General features: G+C 37.9%; 1 pseudogene; it reads right to left on the bottom strand.

Annotated features, from left to right (window-relative positions):
- Nucleotides 1–522: 522 nt before the first annotated feature.
- Nucleotides 523–23,453, bottom strand: LOC111371852 (annotated as a pseudogene).
- Nucleotides 23,454–24,530: the final 1,077 nt, after the last annotated feature.

Consider the following 24,530-nt stretch of genomic DNA (forward strand, 5'->3'; position numbering starts at 1 on the left):
GTTAGGGTTTCGTCAGTTCTAATTCTTTGGCTCAAATCTTTGATTTGAGGCCTTAAACGTGTAAATCTTAGTGATCTGGTTAGATATTCTGAGTGATTATTTGTAAAATCCTATGTTCTCCTGAGTTGTGATGTTTTGAGAGGGATGCAGTGAAGATTCATTGTGATTCTTCGAAGGTGTTGGGTCGATCTTGAGAGATAAGTGTCTTTGATTTATCTCTTTGTATTTGTTGAGCATTTGTAACCCTTCGTTGCCAATTTTGGCCATTATAGTGCAATCAAGCGTAATCCAACTAGTTGGATGCTCAACGGGGGATGTCGGCGTTTGAAACGGTCGTCGAATCTCCGGAGCTTAGGTCGAAAGAATCTTGTGTCGAATCTTTAATTTTCTGCACTGCTTTACTTTAGGCTGTTTTGATTATCTTGCTTCTCAGTTTAATATTGTGTGACCTTTGCCTTTCAACACCCAAAACCTACATTATCTACCTTTGCTAATATTGTCATGCCTAAAACTAGAGAGACGTTATTTCGAGCTCCCTCCCAAAATTCTCCACAGTTCATGTTTCTGCATTTCAGTGAGCTGTGTAGGGTACCAGACATCAATTTGGATTATCAGATTTCCCTTTTTCCCAAGATCTTTGGAAATCAACATTTCTTCATTAGGGACAACTACCTCATGTCCAGGTTTGATGATCTCTAATACGAGGATCGTGATATTCCTTGCATCCAGTGTTACCAGTTTAAAAGTTTTTCTTGTAAGAGATTCAAGAAGTGATACCTCTTACTTCACCACCAAATCGTTACCGTCCCTTGTGATGTAGCATAGGTTGAGAAATTTAGAACCTGTGAAAGTTGAAGAAAACAGTAGAAGAAGCAAAATACATAAAAGCTAGAGAAGAAGGAGAGAGGGGAAGAGAAGAGAAGAGAAGGGACAGTGGGAAAGAGGGAGAGGCCCGCAACACTCAAACTTCATTTCATTTCCATCATTAGTCTGTCTCCCATGCAAAGGCTGCATACATATATATAACATACAAAACAAAGAGATTGGGCTTGGGCCAACCCAAAGCAAAATAAAAAAGGTCTGGGCTAATACAAAAACATAATACAAGCCCAAAAACATAATACAAGCCCAAATAAAATACTAAACTAAATATTCCAAAGTAGATGTCCTCATCAACTCTCCGGAGAAAACTCAACTCTGTCGAGAGAATAACTCACAAAAGGTTGCATTTAGTTGCCCAACCATAAGTTGAGTGGTTGGACAGACCTTTTTCGACGTCCATATACACGTGTGATAGGTGGTCTGGGCAATGGAAGATCATGCTGACTCTTATAAAGCTCCAACAAGTAAGGATCAAGCTGCTGGAGTGTCTCTCTAGGGATCCATGTACAATTAGAGTTAGGTCAGCCTACCCAACGAACAAGAAAGCGCTGAATTTCTCCATCATTAGTCAACATAATCTGTCGATCTAAAATAGTATCAATTTTTTCTTTGGGTATTGTGATAGGGGGTGTTGAAGTAGGGGTAGCAACAGGTTCGAGTTGAGGTTCAACAAATGAGGGTTGAAAATGATCATCGGAGGGTTTAAAATGGCCTTTATAAGCAACTAAATCCTCAACATTGAAAGTAGAGTGGTAGCCAAAATGTGATGGAAGATCAAAGACATACATATTTGGACCAACACGCTTTAAAATTTTAAAAGGACCAGTGCTACGGGCTTGCAATTTGGAAGCAGATCCAGATGGATGCTATTCCGATCTAATTCGAATCATTACATAATGCCCAATATTAAATTCAACATGTCGTTTATGCAAATCAGCTCGAAATTTATATGATACATTACTTGCCTCTAGTTGTTTATTGATCTCAATATGCAAGTCATAAAGATGTTGTACAAATGCCTCTGCTGACACTAACACATTAGCATGTGGGGACACAGGGATAAGGTCTAAAGGCTTGCAAGGTTTATAACCATGAACAACTTCAAAAGGACTCATGCGTAAAGACCGATTCACAAAACTGTTATATGCAATTTGGGCTATCGGAAGGATTAAATCCCAGTTCCTCATATTTTCCTGAACTAGACATCTTAATAGGTTACCAAGACTGCGATTAACAACTTCAGTTTGACCATCGGTCTGAGGATGATACACAGTGGAAAATTTCAACTTAGTGCCAACTATGTGCCATAAGGTTCTCCATAAGTGACTAGTGAACCGAATATCCCTATTCGACACAATGGTCTTAGAAAGGCCATACAATTTAACAATCTCATTAAAGTACAGTCTAGCAACCTTAGACGTATCTGAAGTCTTGCTACAAGGGATAAAGTGGGCCATTTTTGAGAAACGATCCACTATAACAAAAATAGAATCATGTTTCTTTGGAGTACGTGGGAGTCCTAGTACAAAATCCATATTGACGTCTTACCAAGGACAATTAGGGACGGGAAGAGGTGTGTAAAAACTAGTGTTTTGTCTCTTTTGTTTGGCCAACTGACAGATGTTACAAGCACTAACAATTTTAGCTACATCTGTCTTCAAACGAGGCAAATAAAATTGACGTTCAACCTCTTCAATTGCCTTATCATGTTCAAAATGCCTAGCCAGGCCTCCTGCATGACTTTCCCAAACTATAAAGTCTCGTACTGAAATTCGAGGGATGTACAATTTATTGGACCTAAAAAGATAACCATCCTCTAGACAAAAACCATCAGTAGCATCCAATAGTCCACTTTGTAACGCAAGGAAAATGTCCTTGAAATCGGGACATGACTCATAATCTTCTTTGAGTCGTTCAAAATCTATGACCTTGATACTCATATTGGTTAAAAGTGAAATGCGGCGGCTTAAAGCATCCACCGCTTGATTTTCACTGCCTTTTTTATGCTTCAAAACAAAAAAGTAGGCTTGCAAATACTCGATCCAATGACCATGTCTAGCATTCTACCTCTTTTGGGAATTAAGGTAGAAAAGTGCCTCATGGTCTGAATAAAGAACAAATTCCTGGGGTAACAAGTAATGACACGAATAGCGTAAAGCTTGTACGACTGCATACAACTCCTTGTCATAAGTCGAGTACCGTCGTTTAGCATCATTTAATTTAAGCAATAGTGTGGCGCTCTTAGCTCAAAACTCCACATATCCCTAGCCCAAAGGCATCACATTCTACCTCAAAAACTTTAGAAAAATTGGGAAGTCGCATGACTGGAGCTTATGTCATTTGCCTCTTAACCAATTTAAATGCTTTGGCCGCTTTGTGCGACCAGTAAAATTCCTCTCTTTTCATGCACTCTGTAATAGGAGCCATGATCATGCTAAACCCTTTAATGAAATGACGATATAAGGTAGATAAACTCTGAAAACTCCGAACGTCAGGTATAATCTTGGGCTCGGGCCATCCAACAATGGCCTGAATCTTTGCAGGGTCAGCAAACATTCCTGTCGTGGAGACAATAAAACCTAGAAAGACAACTTTATTTGTGAAGAAAGGACATTTCTTCACATTAGCATACAGGCTTGTAGCGCGAAGGGTAGAACAAACCTACGTGAGATGATCTCTATGTTGTTCCCTAGTTTTACAGTACACGAGAATGTCATCAAAGTAGACAACAAGGAATTTACCCATGAATGGTCGCAAAGCTTGTGTCATTAGTCTCATAAAAGTACTCAGGGTATTGGTTAGCCTAAAAGGCATGACCAACCACTCATAAAGACCATCCTTTATTTTAAAGGCAGTCTTCCATTCGTCACCCGGGCAAATCCTAATTTGGTGGTACCCACTCTTTAAATCAATCTTAGAAAATATCATGGCACCGACCATCATGTCCAACATATCATCAAGCCTAGGGATTGGTAAACGGTACTTCACTGCGATCTTATTGATAGCATGACTATCAACACACATTTTCCAAGAACCATTTTTCTTAGAAGTCAAAAGGGCGGGAACCGTACAAGGACTTAGACTCTCACGAATAAATCCTTTGTGAAGGAGCTCCTCTACTTACCTCTGAAGCTCAGGATGCTCAGTAGGATTCATTCTGTAATGAGGTAAATTTGGAAGAGACGATCCAAGGACAAGATCTATAGCATATTGAGTATCCTGTAAATGGGACAATAGATCAGGGAGGTCTTTAGTAAATACATCTCCAAACTCTTGAAGAACTAATTGAACCTCATCAGGGGTCAATATTGGAGATTTCGATGAAACTTCCGTGACGACCACGACAAACACAATAGAATCCTCTTTAAGTGTATGCTCAAATTTTGTAGGGCTAGTCATATGTAACCTTTTCCGCTCCACCATTTTGTTGGTCTATTGTGAATCAACAAGTTTTGGTGGTAAAGGATTTAGGTGAATCTTCTTCCCATTGAACATAGAGGCACATGAATTTGACCGACCATGGATAGTGACATCTAAATCGAACAACCAGGGTTGACCAAGAATGACACGTCCGATGTTCATGGGAATGACGTCGCACCATATATGATCTTTGTATTCAAGAAACTGGATAGGAACCAAACAACACTCATTTACGGAAATAGAAGAAGTGTCAACCCAAGAGATGCTATAAGGTTGAGGGTGTCGGACTGGCTGTAATCCAAGACGGGACACCGTAGCCACAGAAATTGCATTAATACAGCTACCACTATCCACAATAATTTTACAACTCTTGTTATTGATCTTGATATAAGTGTGAAAAATGACGTGACGACGCCAGTCATCAGCATCTTTAGGGTGAGTGAGGGTACAACGTACAACACTTAGCCGCGAGGTGTCGGGGATAGAGGTCACATAACCTAAATCTATAGGGAAGGTTCGGATGCAACCTAATAAGGTATCCTCCATATCATCCAAATCATCGAACTCTTCAAATTTAGGTTCATAGACTTGATCTTCTAATGACTCACCTTCTACATCTTTTTGTTACTCTATGACTAAAGCTCGACTAGGACATCTAGATGCGATATGACCAAAGCCTTTACAATTGAAGCACTGTAAGTGGGAAGAAGTTTTTGGAATTTCGGGAGCTTTACCCTTATTTTCCAACACATGGGGAACATTAGATGGTGGAGGCCTATGAGGGACTTAACAGGTGGAGGTGGCACAGATGAGACAGAAGGACGATTGTCAACACGCCTTCCATATGGAGTCTTAGTGACCAACTCATAATCTTAGACTAAAGAATAAGCATGATCAAGGGTAGTGACACCTCGAAGGATAAGCTCACGCCTAAGATCATCTTTTAGGCCCTGTCTAAACCTACTCAAAGTCATTGCCTCATCCTCAACGACGTGACATCGCACTCGAAATTCATCAAATTGAGTAACATAGTTAGTTACTGGTCGATTTCCCTATGTAAAGGTATTCCATTGGTCCAACAAGTTGTCCCTGTAAGATTGGGGCAAATACTTCTCTTGAAGGCGATGCTTCATTTCCTCCCAACTTCCAATTGGAGGTGTACGATGCCTCTCAAGAAGATCCTCAACACTTTCCCAGAAGAGTTGGGCGGTGACAGTTAATTTCAGACTGGCAAATTGGACACATCGATGCTCTGGGACTCCATACCATGCCAAAAAAGATCCATATCTCTAATCCACTGAGTAAAAACTCTAGGATCTAAGCAACGGATCTAAGCAACCATTGAAAGTAGGAGCGTCTAATTTGATATTTCTAAAGTAACGCTCGTCATGATGTGGAGGAGAATGATTATTGCGGCGACCATGGCCTCGTTCTCGCTCACGGCCCAAATCTCCATTCCTTTGATCTCGTCAAGGATGTTGTCGACCACCTAGTCATCGATAATAGTGTACATTATGAGATGCTTCAGAGTTATCAACGTTAGTCGAACGAGGGGTTTGTTCAAAATTGTCCAACGTAGCAGCTAGGTCTCTACTCTAGGACATCTGCTATTTGAGTCTGTGAATGTTGCTGGCTAGTGACAAACTAAGCTAATTGTCTGGTGAGTGCATCAAACTGTGAGGGGTCCATGGTGAATTTACTAGAATTAGGTGTGACTAGATGATCACTACGCAATTGCATGCAATGTAACACCAGCTATATGACTTGCGATGGAGAGATCAATGAACAACAAGTGCAAGTAATTAAAAATAGCAACTTGAGCATTTAAATTAAAGGTTTGGGATTAAGCAAGTCCAAATATAGCAAGCTAATACTGCTGATAGATGTAAGATAAAAAAGCGAGGGTCAAATTACCAGTCAAAATCTAATCACGTAAAATAAGTGGGATAAAAGTAGAGTTTAGCAAATGCTCAATCATGTGATTTCGGGTAAAGTAATATAACAGCAGAACAGAAAATTAATTGATGCGATTTTAAATCAATAGTAATATAGACCAAATATAGATAAAAATAATAACTTCCCTTTTTGTTCGCTGAAGTAACTGGATCGATCAATAGGACAAAAAGAGGTCCCTGCAAAACAATGTTAGAAAATAAATTATTTTATTTTTTTCGCCTTTTCTTTTCTTTTCTTTTTTCTTTCTTTTTTTTAAACTAAAAAATCAAATAAGAAAACTAGTTATAAATCAAAGCCCAAACACTAATATAGGCCCAAACTCACAATTGAGGCCTCCTCAGCAACATACACAAATTGAGGCCCAAAATACAAAGGCATAGCCCAATTTGAAAAGCCCAAATTGAAAATCAAACACCCACTGTATTCACGAGCCAACTTTGTCCAACCCCATTCAATTGATCTGGAGAAAATTGTGGATTGATGGAGATGAGACGGCGGTGGTGTCTTCAGAGAGATTGGCTGGCATTGACTATAGCTGATGTTGAGAGAACGGCTACAGGCAGGAGTGGACTGCCTGGCGATTGAATCAGGTTTGTGTAGTTGTGCGAGATGCATTTTAATTGGGCTTGGTTGGATTTTTAAGTATGGAGGCGTGATTACTAGCAGCGGCTGAGGTCAGGTTAGGGATTGTGTATGTATAGGCTGTTGTAGTTGACATGGTGAAAGGGATTTGGGTTTGGGTTTGCGATAGTGGTTTTAGGATTTGCAACGGTTAGCGTGGTCGTGGTATTTTGCAATTGGATTTCTTGTGGGATGGGTTGGTGGTGGTTGGTGACGTGGTGGTGAAACCGGTGGCTCGTGGGTGTAAGAAATAACCCGACACACGAGATGTGTTGCAATATGTCGTGTTTGGAACTTTGGTAGTGGCCTATGGATTGTGGAAAGGCTTAATGCTGTTAGGGATGGCGACGGTTCGATTTTCATTCAATTCGGCCAAAACCATCACCGAACCATCAAATTTTTTGCCATGCCATAACCGCACCATAACCATGTAAATTGGTTCGATTCGGTTCAGTTCGTATCTCGGTTTAGCTCAGTTCGATTCGGTTAATAACCACAAAACTAAATTATTTTTTCTAGGTCCATCCGTCAAATTGATGTAAAACATTTTATGAAAAGAGAGTCAATGGAAACAAAAACACAATATTCCAAACGAAAATGTAAATATTATCCTAAATTTCAATTGCAAAATACAAATTTAACAAACAATATTATGAATATAATAATACTAAACTTTTCCTTTATTCTTGATTCTTGTGCATTGTAGTTATTTGATTCATGCTCAATAATTCAAAAGTTTCAACCTTAACTCATATTCAATATTCATTCTTCCCCCACAACTCTTACTAGCATAGGTTAGCACTCAAAATTGATTCCTATATAGTAAATAAGAAATGTAAGTAAGAATACAACGATATTACCTAATCCAGAATGATTTTAACTAAGATTTAATAAAAAAATGTATCTCTTCATCAACTTCCTCCTCACTAAACATTGTCATCCCTAATAAAAGAATGATTTCATTTTAAGTGGGTAATTGGTTCGGTTTCGATTCGATGGCATAAATATCATACCAGTACCATCACCAACCGATTCATTAAAATCAAATACCGTATCCGCCCCATTGCACTATCGGTTCAATTTTTTTACCCCATTCAGTTCGGTTAACTGTAATTTTTGATTTTAATGGTTCAAATTGCCATCCCTAGATGCTGTGGTTACTCTGGTAGTACTAGTAAACCAGAAAAAAGGGAGTTGAAGCAGCAGTTGATGGATATACTGGTTGTATGTATGGGTTGGGCCTATTTTCAGATGGTGCAACGCTGTTGGCGGGAGAGTAAACTGACTGGATTTTCAGCAGCGGGTGAAGGAAACCATGTTTAGTTCTGATACCAAGTTGATGTAGCGTAGGTTGAGAAATTTAGAACCTGTGAAAGTTGAAGAAACCAGCAGAAGAAGCAGAATACATAAAATCTAGAGAAGAAAGAGAGAAGGGAAGAAAGAGAAGAGAAGGGGTGGTGGAAAGGGGGAGAGGCCTGGAATACTCAAACTTCATTTCATTTCCATCATCAGCCTGTCTCCCATGCAAAGGTTGCATACATATATATAATATACAAAACAAAGAGACTGGGCTTGGGCTAGCCCAAAACACTATACAAGCTCAAAGCAAAATAAAAAAGGTCTAGGCCAATACAAAAGCATAATACAAGCCCAAATAAAATACTAAACTAAATAGTGCAAAGTAGATGTCCTCATCACCTTGTATAAACATGATGAGGCTTTTCATCTACCAAAAAAATAACATCTGCAAGAATTACACCAGGTTCTTTGTTGCCCTTCTCGGAGAAAGTTAATTTTGTGCCCTTTTTCCAACTTGGTTTTATATCAATAGTTAAGATCTCCTCCAAAACGTGCGACTTGCTGCAAAGAGTTCGAAGTAAACGTCAAGAGAGTAAAATCGTATCAAATATTTCTGAAGAAAACTATAACATAAAACCAACACAGAGATAGATTATTAAAATAATATATTTGTCATGCATAGTGGAATGAGGAAAAGCTATAAGCAAATCTTTGACCTTGTACCAATACTTGAAGAATTAAATAACTTTTGCACTAAAAAGATTGCGTTCTAAAACACCGTTACCATTCTACCAATTATCATTGCACCTAAAAGGTCCGGCGACCTTTTGCACTCCAACGATAAAGTTAACGGTCGAACAAAATATAAAGAGTGCAACAGACGGGAGAGGGCTTTTGGTTAGGGTCAAAGAACATACCTTAAAATGAAATGGATTCACATATCTATAATATATTAAAGGGGAATTTACAAAAATGTCACAAAAAATGAAAGTTCCAAATAATTTGTCACTTTCACTTTATGTGAGCAAAAATGTCACATTTTTGGGATGCACAGTTGAAATTACACATAATGACACATTTCTAGTAGCATTAAATGCTTGATTTGAAGGAAAAGCATTGACTTGATGTGATCATTTAATTTCTATATAGAAAATATGGAGAAATGTATTTTTTATTGATTAATATGAATTTTTGTTAATAAAAAATCACCAAAGAAATTTCAAAACATAACATAAACAAGAAACCCTACCTTTTCTCTATATTCTTCATTTTCATTGATCAAGAAGACATTTGCGTTGCATTCTTCATCCATTTTGAGAGGTTAGCAATTACAAATTATTTATATTTTACTTTTATAGCTTTTTATTTGCACATGTTAAATACAACATGAGCATATTTCTTTGAAATTTTTGAAAGTATTATGCATTCATTTGTTTGGTTTTGGAATCCTTCACAAAATGTCATTATCACGATTAAGGTTTTGAGTAATTTCTTCGATTACCACCATTAAGGTCTCTTTAATGACAAGGCCCAAATGCCATTTACATTTTGTCATTTGGTAGCTGAATAATAATGACCACACTTAATGTGATGTGTTGAAGAAGCTTGACCCACTGTTGTCTGCTTTCCGACATTCTCGACAGTTGAACTGTCGAGTTTGACATTTACAAATCGTCAGGTTAGACGTTTGAGATGTTGAACCTGACATTTACAAACTGTTGGGTTATACAATTTTACTTTTAATTCGGGCACTTCAAAATGATGGAAACCCTTGATTTGACTTTTGCTATTGTACTGCTTTACGTATTATGCAGTGCGATTTTCATGCTATTTAATGCCAACATATTGATTCTGAATTCTTACCATTGCGATCCTAACATTTTAGGTATGAGTAATCATTTGAGATTCTTGGTGTCGCATGGGGAAAATTTTATTCATGCGGATGACGAATGAAAGTGGAGAGGGGACAAAACTACTTCCATTCTGGTGCCAACAAGTATTACCGTAGCTAAACTTTTGTTAAGGTTGAAGGAGAAACTTGGTATTATTTTTTCTTGCGCTCAAATTGAATTGAAATTCAAAGCCCCTAACTTGAATATACCTCCGGCCGAAATACGCAACAATGAAGATTTAAATTGGTACATATCAGTGCATAAGGAAACTACTATCTGCGTTACTATTTTGGAATCCGATCTCCCAAGTGTTGACATGGGAAGGGATGGAAATTTTCAAGATCCTTCATTTGCCATAATGGATGTTTTGCAAAATGTGGAACATGATTTGGTGAATCGAATGTATCGTGTCTCAAACAATAATGCACCTGAAACACATGAGCATGATAATGGGACTGCACCATTAGATGAGAACTTGGATAACCCATCACCTAGTTCAGAGGATGATAATTCTGTTGACGTCGACAACGAGCAGTCTTCGTCACATTCCAACAGTTCGGATGGATATGAATTGATAAAAATTGTGAATACATCCGATCTTGCCGAACAGGAAATATTCTTCAGTAAGAAAGAGTTGTACTCGACAATTCGTGCACTTGCTTTGAAAGACAAGTTCCAATTTCGGGTGAGCAGGTCAAACATGAAGATGCTAACTGTTGTATATGCCGACAGCAGCTGCAAGTGGATGTTACGTGCTTTTACTGTGAAGTAGTCTGCAATCTTTGTGATCCGTAAATTCAGTAATGTTCACACATGTTCCATCGGTTTTTGTAGTAATGCGCATTGAAATGCGACGAGTTCTGTAATTGTCGAGCACATTTTGGGAAAATTGGATAATCCGAACCAATCGTATGATCCGAGCACTGTTGCACGTGACATGGAACGTGAGCTCGGTCTCCAAGTAAGTTACAGCAATACACGTAGGGAGAAGGTGGCTGCTTTACACATGCTGCATGGGATGCCAGAGGATAGTTTTCAGAAACTATCTTCATACTATCATGTCCTAAGTGAGAATAACCCGGGGACGGTGACCCACATCGAACTTGACTCATGCAATAGGTTCCATTACTTCTTTCTAACTTTTGGTGCAAGCATTCGTGGTTACATGCAGTACTTGAGGCCCATTGTTTGCATTGATGGTAGTCACTTGAAAGATCCATACAAGGGTACACTTTTACTGGCAACTGTCCAAGATGCCAACAAACAGATTTATCCCTTAGCGTGGGGGATCGTGGATTTCGAAACAAATAGATCTTGGATGTGGTTTATGTCTAACTTGAAAGATCTTATAGGCGACTCATATGAACTTGTATTTATTTCGGATAGGAAAAGAAGTATCGAAATTGCTATTACTCACTTATTTCCTTTGTCTCATCATGGTTGTTGTATGTGGCATATGGAAAAGAACCTAATCTAGTGGCACTTTAACGCAAGTTCAATATTCCTCTTCAAACGAGCTGCTACAACTTATCGGGTCGAAGAGTTCGAACGACTAATGGGATAGATTTGTAGAGTCAGCGAAAGATGTTACGGGTATTTGGAGCAAGTCGGTTTTTCATTCCGGTCACGAGCACTATTCGTGGGTGACTGGTACAACATCATGACAAATAACAACGTAGAATTATTGAACTCAATGTTGAGACATGTCCGTTCGTTGCCAATCACTTGTTTGGTCGAGCACATTTGTAAAACAATGCAGAAGTGGTTTTACGAACTTTGAACTAATGCAACCTCATGCAGCAGTATATTGTCGTCGAGGATGGAGAATGAGTTACAGACAACATTTGAAGCTGGTACTAGGCTTCTAGCCCATGAGTTGACAGACAACTTGACCCAGGTTGGAATATACAATGATACAGAGATAGTGGACTTCTCCGACAACACGTGCACCTATTGTGAGTTTCAACTAAATTGTATGCCATGTGCTCATGCAACCCGTGCTGCTACCCTGAGTGGTAAGTCATTATTCGATCTATGCTCTTCGTACTATACATTGAAATACTGGAGGGGTGCCTATATGGAAGTAATATCTCCTGTTACATGGGAAGTGGACTGGATTGTTCCAAATGAAATCCTAGGCACTCCTATTTTGCCATCGGCTATACGTCGTCCTCTAGGTAGACCACCCACGTGACGTAAGCGAGCTAGATACGAGTCCACTACCCGACTGAGGAGATGCACTCGATGTGGGAGAGTTGGTCATAACCGAACCACATGTTTGAACCCCACTGTATCACAAGCCACTTGAACAAGCATGATGTGTAAAAGTGGTTGTGAAATGTAATCCCCGAAAATGTAATTTACATAAGCATTGTACATTTCTAACTTATTTTTTGAATCCGTTGTTATTATCATATGCCAATACAAATTTGGTCGTTATGTTTCGTAAGAAAATTACCGATCATACAATTCCATTACCACAAACGGGATGAATACATTTTTTTACTATAAACTTAGTCGATCAAACAAGTTCCATTAGCTTCGACTGATAGTTTATCGAAATGGAAAATTGATTTTCATGAGACCACAATGAACAAGCAAAATACTAAAATCACGTCCCGACAGTTCACATGTCGTTCCCGACAGATGGTCTCTGTAATTCTCAATAGTTGGGAACAATAGCGGCTTCCAAACATACACTACTACGGTTGCCTATTATGGATATGTTGTTTCTGCACGTACGCAGACGACATGACCAAAATATCCTTACCACAAAGTACTATACATAATTTCCTACAAAAGGGCCATTCATTTATTGCACATTTGCATTACTTTCGACAATTTAAGCGTCTCCCCCACTTTTTCCATCAGACTCGTCTGAGCTAATGACAATTACTTCGAGAGGTGGAACATGAGCCACCCACTCATTTGAGTCAGATGGTGATTTGACCAGACCCTTGACCTCGAAGACTTGATCAAGAATGCTATTTGGTGACTTAGATTCTGCACTTGACACTTCGTCCAACTCAGCACCACGGTGCTGAACTCTTACCTCCTCATCGTCTGACAATAAAATGATGGGAAAATCAGCTGATGAACCCAGTATTGGCGGATGCATATTGGAGTTGAATGTTTCGTTGCTGGAGGTGGAGGTGGATGAACCCATTATCTCGTATCAACTACCTGTTTCAAAACGTGAGTTTCACAACATATGGAATAACATCTGAAATGTACTTTGATAAACAATGCTTGTGATGCCTTCAATATGTCAGTTTACTTGTATTGGAAGGACTTGTTAGTTGCAAAAAATGATAAACTTATAATATCTAGAATAACATGTTAAACTAAGACACTTGTATTGGACAACACCATTTCCAATTTTTGAAAAGCAACAAATTTATAAAATTGAACGACCCGCCTAGTTGAACTGTCGATCTCGACAGATGTTTTATTCATTCTCGACAGTTGACAAAAATGTGCATTGCACTAAAGATCGTGTAACTTCGAGTTTGGTAAACTATAGAATAAATGAAGACGAATAAATAGTAGTTATTTTTTACCACAATGTTGTTCAACTACGTTGAAAGTGTCACAATGCTCTTCAGGTAAGTTCAAAGTGGCACAACACCTTGGCTGCAAAATTGCTTATAGGCAACAATGATCTCATGGTATTTATAATCATCCTGAAAGGAGGAAGCAATTACTTCATTATCTACCCAGCCACCAAGTCCAATCTCTAATTAAATTTGAAAAGCAATTGGTATGATGGTTGAATATAATAAGTGTACATTTATCCCCCATTGTATCATAATTACTATGACATTGGCAGTGACTTGAATAGTTCAATGATTTGTAAAATTGATGTTATCTGGTTTCTTGCAACAAAGTACTTCTCAGTTGCCAGCTTATTAGTTGCACCATAGTTGTAATGCTACAATTTCTCACAAAACAGGCTCATCATCTTAATCCACATAAGAACATACCAGTGATAAGGAAATATACTTAAACTCATTTGTGAATTAGTTGTACCATGGTAGTCATGACTTTGGCAGTTTTAATGGGTCCTCATCTTAATCCAATCTATAGTTTACGAAGGCATTACGACATTCAATCCCACAATCAACTCCTAAATGGATATTCGTAAAATGTTCACATACAATAAATTTTTGCTCAATATAATGTACCAGCATTGACAAAAATTGAATTAAGGCACAATGTACTTATATGTAACATAGTACAACCGGATAACTTATGCAGTTTGTAACACCACAACAATGTCAACATAGGTAAACAGTAACACAACATTCACCACGGGAATTGCAAAATTTGAGGAATGCGTCAAAGTGTCACCACGCTTGCCAACTAGCTTGGGTGATACGTAAATTATATAAATGAATTAAAAGGCCACAAGTATCCAGGCAATTAACATACATCCTTCACCTCCTAAATCAAGTCAAAAAAATTGCAAGAGAATGTTCAATCCCATCGTCATGCTACATTCGGCAATTCATCCGCAGTTACATCTATTTCCGCTTCGCGCTCCCCTTCGTGTACGGAGTCTGGTAGCAGGTGCTAGACGTTGCAGTCAGGTCGATCGTCGTCTCATTGTGGTAACTCCTCCTCCTACTCGAGCTCCAGTGGTGGGAACTGGGAAAGTTACAGAATAAGCAAATGGCACGAAAAATAAATTCAGTTTCCGATAAACGACGGAATACCTTGCACTTCATTGGTTCCAGCGGGCACTGGCATGGGGTCATTGTCGGGGCATGGCTCAATGTCTGTTGTGTCTGTCAAAAATAACGTGAAACATTTTGAGTGTACTACTTATGGGAATTTTCAAAACATGCCAAGTGTATGAAATAACAATGTCTAAGTTTCCTAATAAATGATCCACATACCTTGCAGATGTTCGGTTCCAATGGACAGCATGTCCTGCTCTTCATCACGGTTGCCAGGCGATGGGTGGTGGCCCCCTTCAGCTACAACAAATGAGCATTTGCAAAGTAAGCAGATGCTTGAAATTGCAATTCTTCAATTCATGATAAACGATGCAATACCTTGCACTTCTTCGATTCTAGTAGGCACTGGCACGGGTTGGTCATCCGGGTATGGCTAAATGTGTGCTATATCTGTTCAGAACAACAATGAAACAGTGAATGGAAAATAAATTTTGCCAATTTTCAAAACATGCGAAGCACATGAAATAATAATTTACCAATTTGCTCATAAATAACCCACGTGCCTCGCAGACTTTCGGTTCCAGTAGAAAGTGGCATGTCTTGCTCGTCCGGGCATGGCTCCATGTGTTCTTCAGTAATGCACATACCGTCTCCCTCTTGCCTATCAATCCCCATGTCTTTTTTAGGACCGTCACAAGACGAGTGGTGGCTTGCATAGTCTGCAAAGCCTCCGTAGTCTTCAATGAATAAACAATTGTCATACATAACATGTTAATGTGTGCAGGGTTAAAGTGAACATTGTCATAAAGAAATGTAGTACGCATATGGTGAAGTACTTGATTGTCTGGGCTCGGGGTCCACATCAGCCGTACGTGCTGTGGTTGTAGAGCTGGATGCGGGAACGACGGGGGATATGAAGTCCTTTAATTTTTTAAATTCGTCGGACACGTGCTGCATGATTTTGAGCTTCACGATGTGGAGCCACATTTCTATGAGAATTCTTTGATCCAGCAACATGCCCTGAACATCGTCTATCGTGAGGCTCGATCCGGCCATTGCAGTTGGTTGGGCATAAGAGGTGGGTGGTGCCTGCATGGGAGAAGTAGTTCTATGTACGTAGGGGATGGCAAATGTCCCCGTTTGCCCACTTCGTCGAACTCGGTCACCGTCACTATCCTACTGTCGTGGTCCTCCAAGTCCTCACCTTCGACCTCTCCACTGTCATCGGCCCTTGACTCCTCCTCTTCCCCACTGGTCCCACTACCCTCATGGGCTTCATCAGAAGTCTCATCCTCGGAGGTGCCTTCTTCGGGTGTGCCTAAACGTTTTGCGTGAAATTGTAGAGCAATACTGTCCCTGACAAGGTCATCCAACGCAGGGACAGGACGATCATCAAATGGCACAAGAGTGGCGATATGAGGTTGTCCACGCTCGACTTCGGTGGGACGCAACATCGCGTACACATGTAGCTGCAACATTCACATAGTCGTTAGGAATTCACCACATGCTACAATAACGAATGGAACGAATGAGAATGTAGAAGTAACATAAAGTTTTACCTGTACATTCTTGAAGAAAGCGTCGTACGTACGCTGCTGCGGCTGCTTTGTTGATGTCCAGTCGAGAAGTCATGGGGAACGTTCACCAAGACGTCGACCAAACCGATCACCACTTTCGGGTACCGCCTCAAACGCCCATATCTATTACAGCAGAAAAGGAACGTAAGTTCACGACAAAACCAACCACTACATACATTTGCATTGAAATAATGAATACGTCAAATAAAGGTACCTACACGCCAATGGAAAAGCTGTGGATCATGTAGCTAACCGCCTTCTCCTTTTTTTCGTCGCATCCAAAAATTTCCTTGTCCAATGGCCCCGAAAGCCCCTTATCAGACGTCCATACAAGATTCTACCCCAAGGATACGATAAGAACAAGTCCAAATCGTCGACGATCGACAACGTCTCGATATTGCTACCAATGTTGTTATCCGAAGCATTGAAGACTCCTTCGATGATCAAGACAAGGTCGAGCTTGTACCGATTGGCTCAAGGTGTTGACGGTTGGAGAAATGTCTGCTCCAATTAGTCTCCTCTTGTTAAGAACTCGTTCCATGACGTTGTCATCCAGGAGAAGACAACACCTTAATCCCGTCACGAGGAAATACTCTTGGATCCCAAACCTGGCGAGGTGGCCTTGTAAGTTAAACCATAGTTCTTGCCGCTTATCTGTTCGTATACAACAGAATACGAGCTGTTGGATTAAATGGGCAGAGAACTGGAGATCCAAAACCTCCGACAAGAACCCAAGGCATGAGCTGTGGAAGTCTTCTCGTTGTCGCTCGTTAAAATGTTCGACGACTGTTTTTACATAATGTAGATTGCTTCTCTGCGATATATGGCCCCGCAGACGTGCATTCTCTGGAACAAGAGGCCCGAAATTCATGTCTGCAAAGACAACAAGAAATGAATGTGTCAGACGAGAATATAAACTTTCTAGCAGCATATACACCAAAAACCACAAACATGTTGTGAAGTGTCATTCAATAGTTCCATGCAGTACAACGAGTACCACCCACAACATCAAAATCAGCAAATGAAAGCAAGGTTATGACACACATAACATAAACATTGAAATGGAAGATATGGCCACATCAATCAAGAATTCCACCAAATGCATAGGACTATCACCCATATTACTTCAAGTCATTGGAAATTGGATGCTGCATTTTGGTTAGAATCTTCATAATGGTTTTCAAACAATAAATAAAATAGCCCTAATTCAGCCTACTTCACTTCAGAGATTGTTGCATGCAAAAAAAAGAAAAAAAAAAGAAAAGAAAGAGGAATACCGAAATCTGAACGCATATGATATAGGAATTACATTTTTTATTGGTAGGGTAGGGCTAGGCAGGCAGGAACCGAACTGTCGGTCCCGACTTTTTATCCATCCACAAGTTCATCTGTCGAGAATGACTGAGGCTTACTGTTGAGAACGACAGTTCAGCCACAAGTGTCAATAGATGAACTATCGGGAATGAAACATGAAATCCACAAGGATGCTGTTAAGTGGATCGAGAGTTCCAAACGAATGCAGCGAGTACCATTGATAACAGATGGATTGCAAGTGAAAGCAAGGTTTTGTCCACATTACACAAGTAACATAAACATTTGAACTGAAGATATGAGTGTCAATCAAGATTTCTACCAAATGCATACGAGTACCATGCATATAACTTCAAGTCACGCTTTAGGAATGTACTTTTGTGAGATCGAAATAAGAACTGAACGTTAATTGTTCATCTCAAAATTTTCAACCCAAACGAATTGTCATATAGATGCAAAAGCTAAGTAATTTATCGATTCTAGAACACTTCCAAATTTAAATGATGAACATAATAGTGGTTTAGGGTCATACATTTGATTGAGAGCATATCTATTTACCAGATTATGAATAACACTCCACTCATTCAAGTATTGTACTTTGGTCATGTCATCCAGTCCTCCATGTTCAATTTATCTGTATCCCATAAATGCAATTTATCCGTCATATTGTTCACAGTGGAAAACCCAACAAATAACATCTATGCAATTTCCTTGATTTTTATTTCATACTATTCAAACCAACAGTCATATGTGCACTACATTTTTCGAAATGAACGTGTTTAACTGAAAAGTCGAGGAGCATCCAAGACTTAATCAAGAATTGTAAAACCATACATCAACAGTAAAATAAACATTTTATTATCTTTTTTAGTTTTCCCTTTTTTCTTTTCCTGTTACACCAGTTAAAATTGCCACGTGGGACTACCCTTATCCATTTAAGCATTTCTGTTATTTATACGAAAGGAATCCAACATGACGATCGAAACAAAAATGTAACTTAAAAAGAAATTCTTCCAGCTATTTTATGATGTGCTCTAGGAGAATTTACCTGTCTTTGCTTTCTAACGAACCTTGTAAACTCGGCCGAACCCACCTTCACCCAGCAAGCACTCTGGCCTAAAGTTTTTTGTAGTAGCTGCAACTTCACGAAATGTAAATGTTTGTGCAGCAGTGTTTGCTATTAGTTATTTTGGAATCATTGCTTCCTTCTTCGAATCATTGCTACTATGAGGTTTTGATTTATCTAGGAAATGTAGAGCAAACGCGGAAAGGTTAAGAGGATGGAATATATAACAAAAATAAAATTGGTGAACATGAAACTGTTGAAGAACAATAAACTTGAAAATAAATCCATTCATGTGGACAAACAAAATCCCTACACAAACCTAGGACCATCCCCTCCTACATATCCACACAAGACCCGAGTGAAAGCAAGGTTTTATCTACATCATCGTATGATCAATTCTTTAGTTTGATCCAATGATTTTGGTGACTTTTATCTACGCCTAAAGTCTATCAATAATATAGCAATAACATGATGTCAAATCTCATTTGGAGATTAATAATATTTTCACCTCTGATGCTAAAAGAACATCATATGTGACATATATTTGGGTAAATATGTAAGCTCAATTAAATGTGGTGCTATGAGACCTATTTATTAGACATATAATGTACTACCACATACAAGTATGTTTTTGTAGCTACAGTATTATATAGCATTACTCTTTGAATTCTAGATGAAACTAAAAACAAAAATAAGATTTGACATCATACCAATTTCAGTGCAAGGATCAATGTGTTTGTGTAACATTCATTACAGTTCTACTCTCCACCTTCCCTTGCTTAGGGCCATTACAAGCATTATTTACAATTGATGTTTAACTAATAAATATGAATTTGCTTAAGCAAGGGAACATACAATGGCAAAAGAAAAATCACTGCAAACCCTCATCGGGCATAATACATTATGAACTCATATTCAAGGTGTGTTTGACATAGAAAAATGAAGGAAATATTCATTGTGTTATAGATTTAGAAAATTATACTTTTATTATTTTTTTAAGCTATATGTACTAAATATTTAGTAATGTACTAAATATTTAGTAATATACTAAATATCGAAGTGCTTGAATTATTTTCATCTAATTTCTCCTTCGTACCTAGAAAGAAAAGAGTGTTTTCATGGAAAACCCATAAAAATTTGGTAAGAATTAAGAGTTCTAGGTGCATCAAAATGAAATTGCATTAATAAGTTCTACCAAAAGATCATAGAGGTAATAATAGGCTTAGCATTCCACCACATAAATACTTGCCTATCATGAAACTACGTTAAAATTAGATTACATTAAGGAGTTCTATGAGAAATCGAAGTACTAGTTAGCATTATAAATCAGTTCCACCAGAAAATCGTAGATGTAATAATGTCTCGAACCACTCGGGCCCACCTTCAACATATTAATAATCTAACTTACTAGTACTGTTTCGTTTTTTTTTTTTTACATTGTTTGGTACTTTTGTCCCATCAAGTTTTTGCTGAAGCTTTTAACAAGCTATTAATTGTACAGATAGCCATTCTGGAGGGTGTTCTGTAAATAAAATAACATTTTGATAAACTTGTTAGATTTCCACAATTTTTTGATCTGAATTGGTATCTTTAAAATATGTTTATCAACTAATTGTTTATCCCGCTATATATGAAAAAATGGGAAAGGACAATGACAATGGCCATTCATTGAGAGGATTATTACTAAGACAATGGAAAACATATGGCTTTCAATATAAAAAATTTCGTAGTCAATTCAATTACAATAGCTTCTTTGCTAATCAGTTGAAGAGGACGTAAGCGAACAATTTAGGTATAATGTGGACCATCAATATGAAATTTGTACCTCATGAATTACGTTTTTGAGCAAATTGTTTAAAAAAGTTTACTTATTGGCGGCCGAATCCAAACTAAGAGAAGAAAATTATCCCGATATATTAATATCAATAGTAGAAGCTATTTGAGATTTTTTAATGCCTTCATTTGATAGACTTTTGAGATTTCTTCACTTGGTTTTAAGAAGAAAACATCACACCATCACTTATTAGGGGTGGCAGGAGGTTGGAAAAAGACAACGCCTACACGAAGATCGATGGACTTGTTCTATATCCCATGGAATTTTTCTACATCATTGTTGTTGCTAGGTAACTTATTTTGCTAAGTTTGCAGTCACAGCATTGTTGAATAGCAATACAACTAGAGGAAGTCACCAAAACTGCTCAACAAAATAGAAATATCCAATCACCAAATACCAGAAAAGGTAACTTATTTGGCTAAGTTTGCAGTCAGAACATTGTTGCATAACAATACAACTAGAGGAAGTCACCAAAATTGCTCAACAAAATAGAAATATCCAATCACCAAACACCAGAAAACAACTTATTTGGCTAAATTTGTAGTCACAACATTGTTGAATACCAATACAACTAGAGGAAGTCACCAAAATTGCTCAACAAAATAGAAATATCTAATCACCAAACACCAGAAAACAACTTATTTGGCTAAGTTTACAGTCACAACATTGTTGAATAGCAATACAACTACAGGAAGCCACCGAAATTGCTCAACAATATTGAAATATCTAATCACCAAATACCAGAAAATAGAACCTTGCATAACATATGCATAAACAAAACTTGCCTTATGATTCAACTGGGACACTGTATCAGTCCCATATTTGCAGGTGTCTTTAGGAAGGGAAGATAGAACCAGATCCAAAAGAGAGTCTTTGTCAATGCCTTCAAAGTAAGAGTGGAGCACTTCTATTTCTTTCTAAATTGGCTGGCATCTTCTGAGACATACCCGTTCCCTGGAAGGCATAGAAAAATTAAAAGATAAATTCTCTACCAAATACAAACACAACACAATAGAAACTTAGATAAAAAATTTCTTCACTGATTTGAGTTAGACGAGATTTATGCGCAAAACCCCTCCCAACAAAAACTTAGATCAAATATTCAGCATGAACAAAACACAAAATGGATGGATTTCCATGAACAATTATTCGAAAATTCATTTAAACATTCAGCCTTCAGCATACTTGAATTGGGTACTCCAAGTTGGTTCACAGAAAATGTCTAGCAAAGTAAGTTTTCAAGAGTGAAAGTTGGGTCTTCGTCAGTGAGGGGGTCATTGACGATGATCGTTGAGTGTTCATCGTTGGGTTGTTACGATTCGCTGGTTTAACATTGGGCTGTTATGATTCAAACGACAGAGGGATGGGAGTGAGTTCGCCAAATGCTTTCGGTCTTTGTCATCGCCGACCTTCATCATGGTGGTCGTTAATTGGCTAAGCTTTAGTTCGGTGAGTGAGAAAGGGGAAAGGGTTTCACACTGTTTGGGCCTAATATGAGAGAGATATGAATGTGAGTTTAATTGTCTAGTTCAGTTTTCATCTTCTTCTTTTTTTCATTTTTTTATTTCCATCAATGAGTACAATTATACCTGACATGTCATAGTTCTTGTACAATTAGGAGTCAAGTCATGTCTAATTTATTGAAGGACATATAAGGGATTCAAATTAATTAGCGGGGGCAAAATTGTCCAGAATTGACAATTTTGCAATTGCTTTTAAAAAGTGACATTTTTGTAAATGATAACCCAAATTATGACATCCAGTGTAATTTCCACTACAATTAAAATATTACATCAGGAGAGAATCATTTTTTGGATGATTTTAACTCCCTACAATTCAATTATTTCAATAATACCATACTTTTCGTTTTTCGGTATGTAATAAATACTACATAATTATTGTCGTTTGTGAAATTTTTGTTCTTAATTCTCAATTAATTAACATTCACATTAATCTAGATTCAATGAATTTTCACTTGATGAATCTTGAATTACATAAATCTAAAGTTATTATAGATGAATTTATTCATATTCAAGTAACCAGAAATTTTAATGAGTGTTTAAATTTATGTATTAACAATTAATTTTTATGTATCAAATGTAATATAAAAAGATTGCTCATTATAGTATTTCATCATTACAAAAATTTGAATTATAGATATTGAGTTTTGAAAGTACAATTCTCCTCTTAAATTTCTATACTAAATTTTATTTTTTTAATTCGTCCGAGACTCATCAAATCCTCTAACAAATTGGTATCAAATATTACTTTTACATCACTTATAAAGTATTTTAGAATAGCATGCAAGGCACTCTCAACTTTGACTAGTATATAAAAAATGGAAATGGACCTCGTGAGCTAATGGATCGGACCAAATTCTAGGCCAATATACAATTGTTCAATTAAATAGTTCGAGACGAGGCTTCTTGATTTAATAGGCCAAATCAAATTAAATAGCTGATGCCACATTGGCCAATGTGGGACCACCTCCATCATGTGTATGCCATGTAATTAATGGATATAACACACTCGAAAAGAAAAAAAAAATTCAAATCATGCACTTCATAAAGCAAAAAAGAATCCAATCCACCATATTATAATCCCAATAATCATTACAACAATCAAATGATATATAAGAATTCCAAAACAAGAATAAAATCTTTCATTGCATAGAACACTAAAAACCCATCTCCAAATCATACTGAAATTGATAATCATCATGCTCGACAAGAAAAAGAAAAAAAAAGGAAGAAGAAGTAGCACGCACCCGTGACCATCAAGAATATTTCTAGATATTTTCATTTTCTTGGCACCACCCTTATTCAATGGGTTTTCCACCAGCCGTGCCTTCCTTAACCCCCACGCCACTCCACCAGCACCAGCCACTGAATAATCCCTACTCCCACCACCATTCATCGTTGAACTCCTAAAGTACCCATCCCTTTGTTGGAGACGACTTATAAAAAGGGCTATGTAAGGGTTAATTTTTGATACATTTGTTTGACCAGTTTTAATCCGCAAGAGCGTGATCAAAATACAATTTATATGAATGAAAATTTGGATAGAGTTTTGGTATAATGATTATGCAAAACAAGGATTAAGAAGGAGTAGAAATAGAGAATAATCCAAGGCGAGACGTTATCTCTTTCCTTAAAACAAATTGCCCGACTATGGTGCTCACGGTGAATGGCACTTATCTTCCAAGATACAATAGATTCACAACTTGTGGTAGCAACACTTCAAACCACAAGAAATCGATGAACTTTTGACAGAATTTCCCCTCTACAAAGGAAATGCATGAAAATGCTGTGGAATTAGAAATGAGAGAATTGCAAGAGGAGAATGAATGCTCAATGCAATTGGTGTACCCAAAACCATGTCCATAGGGTTCTATTTATAGATGTAGAAATGATGCAAATGAAGTAGTATGGGCCAAAACATGCATCCTTTCAAAAAGTTACAACACTTGGCCAAAACCTGCATCCTTTCGAAAAGTTGCAACACTTCATTTCTTCTGACTTTGGTCTGCAATTTCTCATTTATCCATAATTGGTTTTGAGATTCCAAATATACAATAAGTTATCTATTTACTTTTGTAATTTGACCATCGGATCAAGTCTGAATATTTGGTCGAAGTTGATATGTAGTCATACCTTTTCATTTTCCACTTTTACATACCTTTTCATTTTTCAATTTTTGGTTAATTATTTGAACCAATTTCTACAATCCCCCTCATGAATGGAAATTTGGATACGCATATGCAAATGCGATGATATGATGCAATGTAGAGAGGGTACGAAAAAATACTGCATCAGGGATGGTGGCTTCTAGCCTTGAACCTCCCTTAGTGAAATACTATCGGACTTGCTCGGCTAATTGGTAAACCATAGGTCTTGAATCACTCAACCTTTGGTGTAAGTCAAGACAAAAGAACTCACATAGGTATCTTCCCTATTCTGTACTTAGTTCTCATGACTTGGTTCATTTTGACCC

Source organism: Olea europaea, chromosome 22 (genome assembly GCF_002742605.1).
Source record: "Olea europaea var. sylvestris chromosome 22, O_europaea_v1, whole genome shotgun sequence".
NCBI classification, from domain to species: domain Eukaryota; kingdom Viridiplantae; phylum Streptophyta; class Magnoliopsida; order Lamiales; family Oleaceae; genus Olea; species Olea europaea.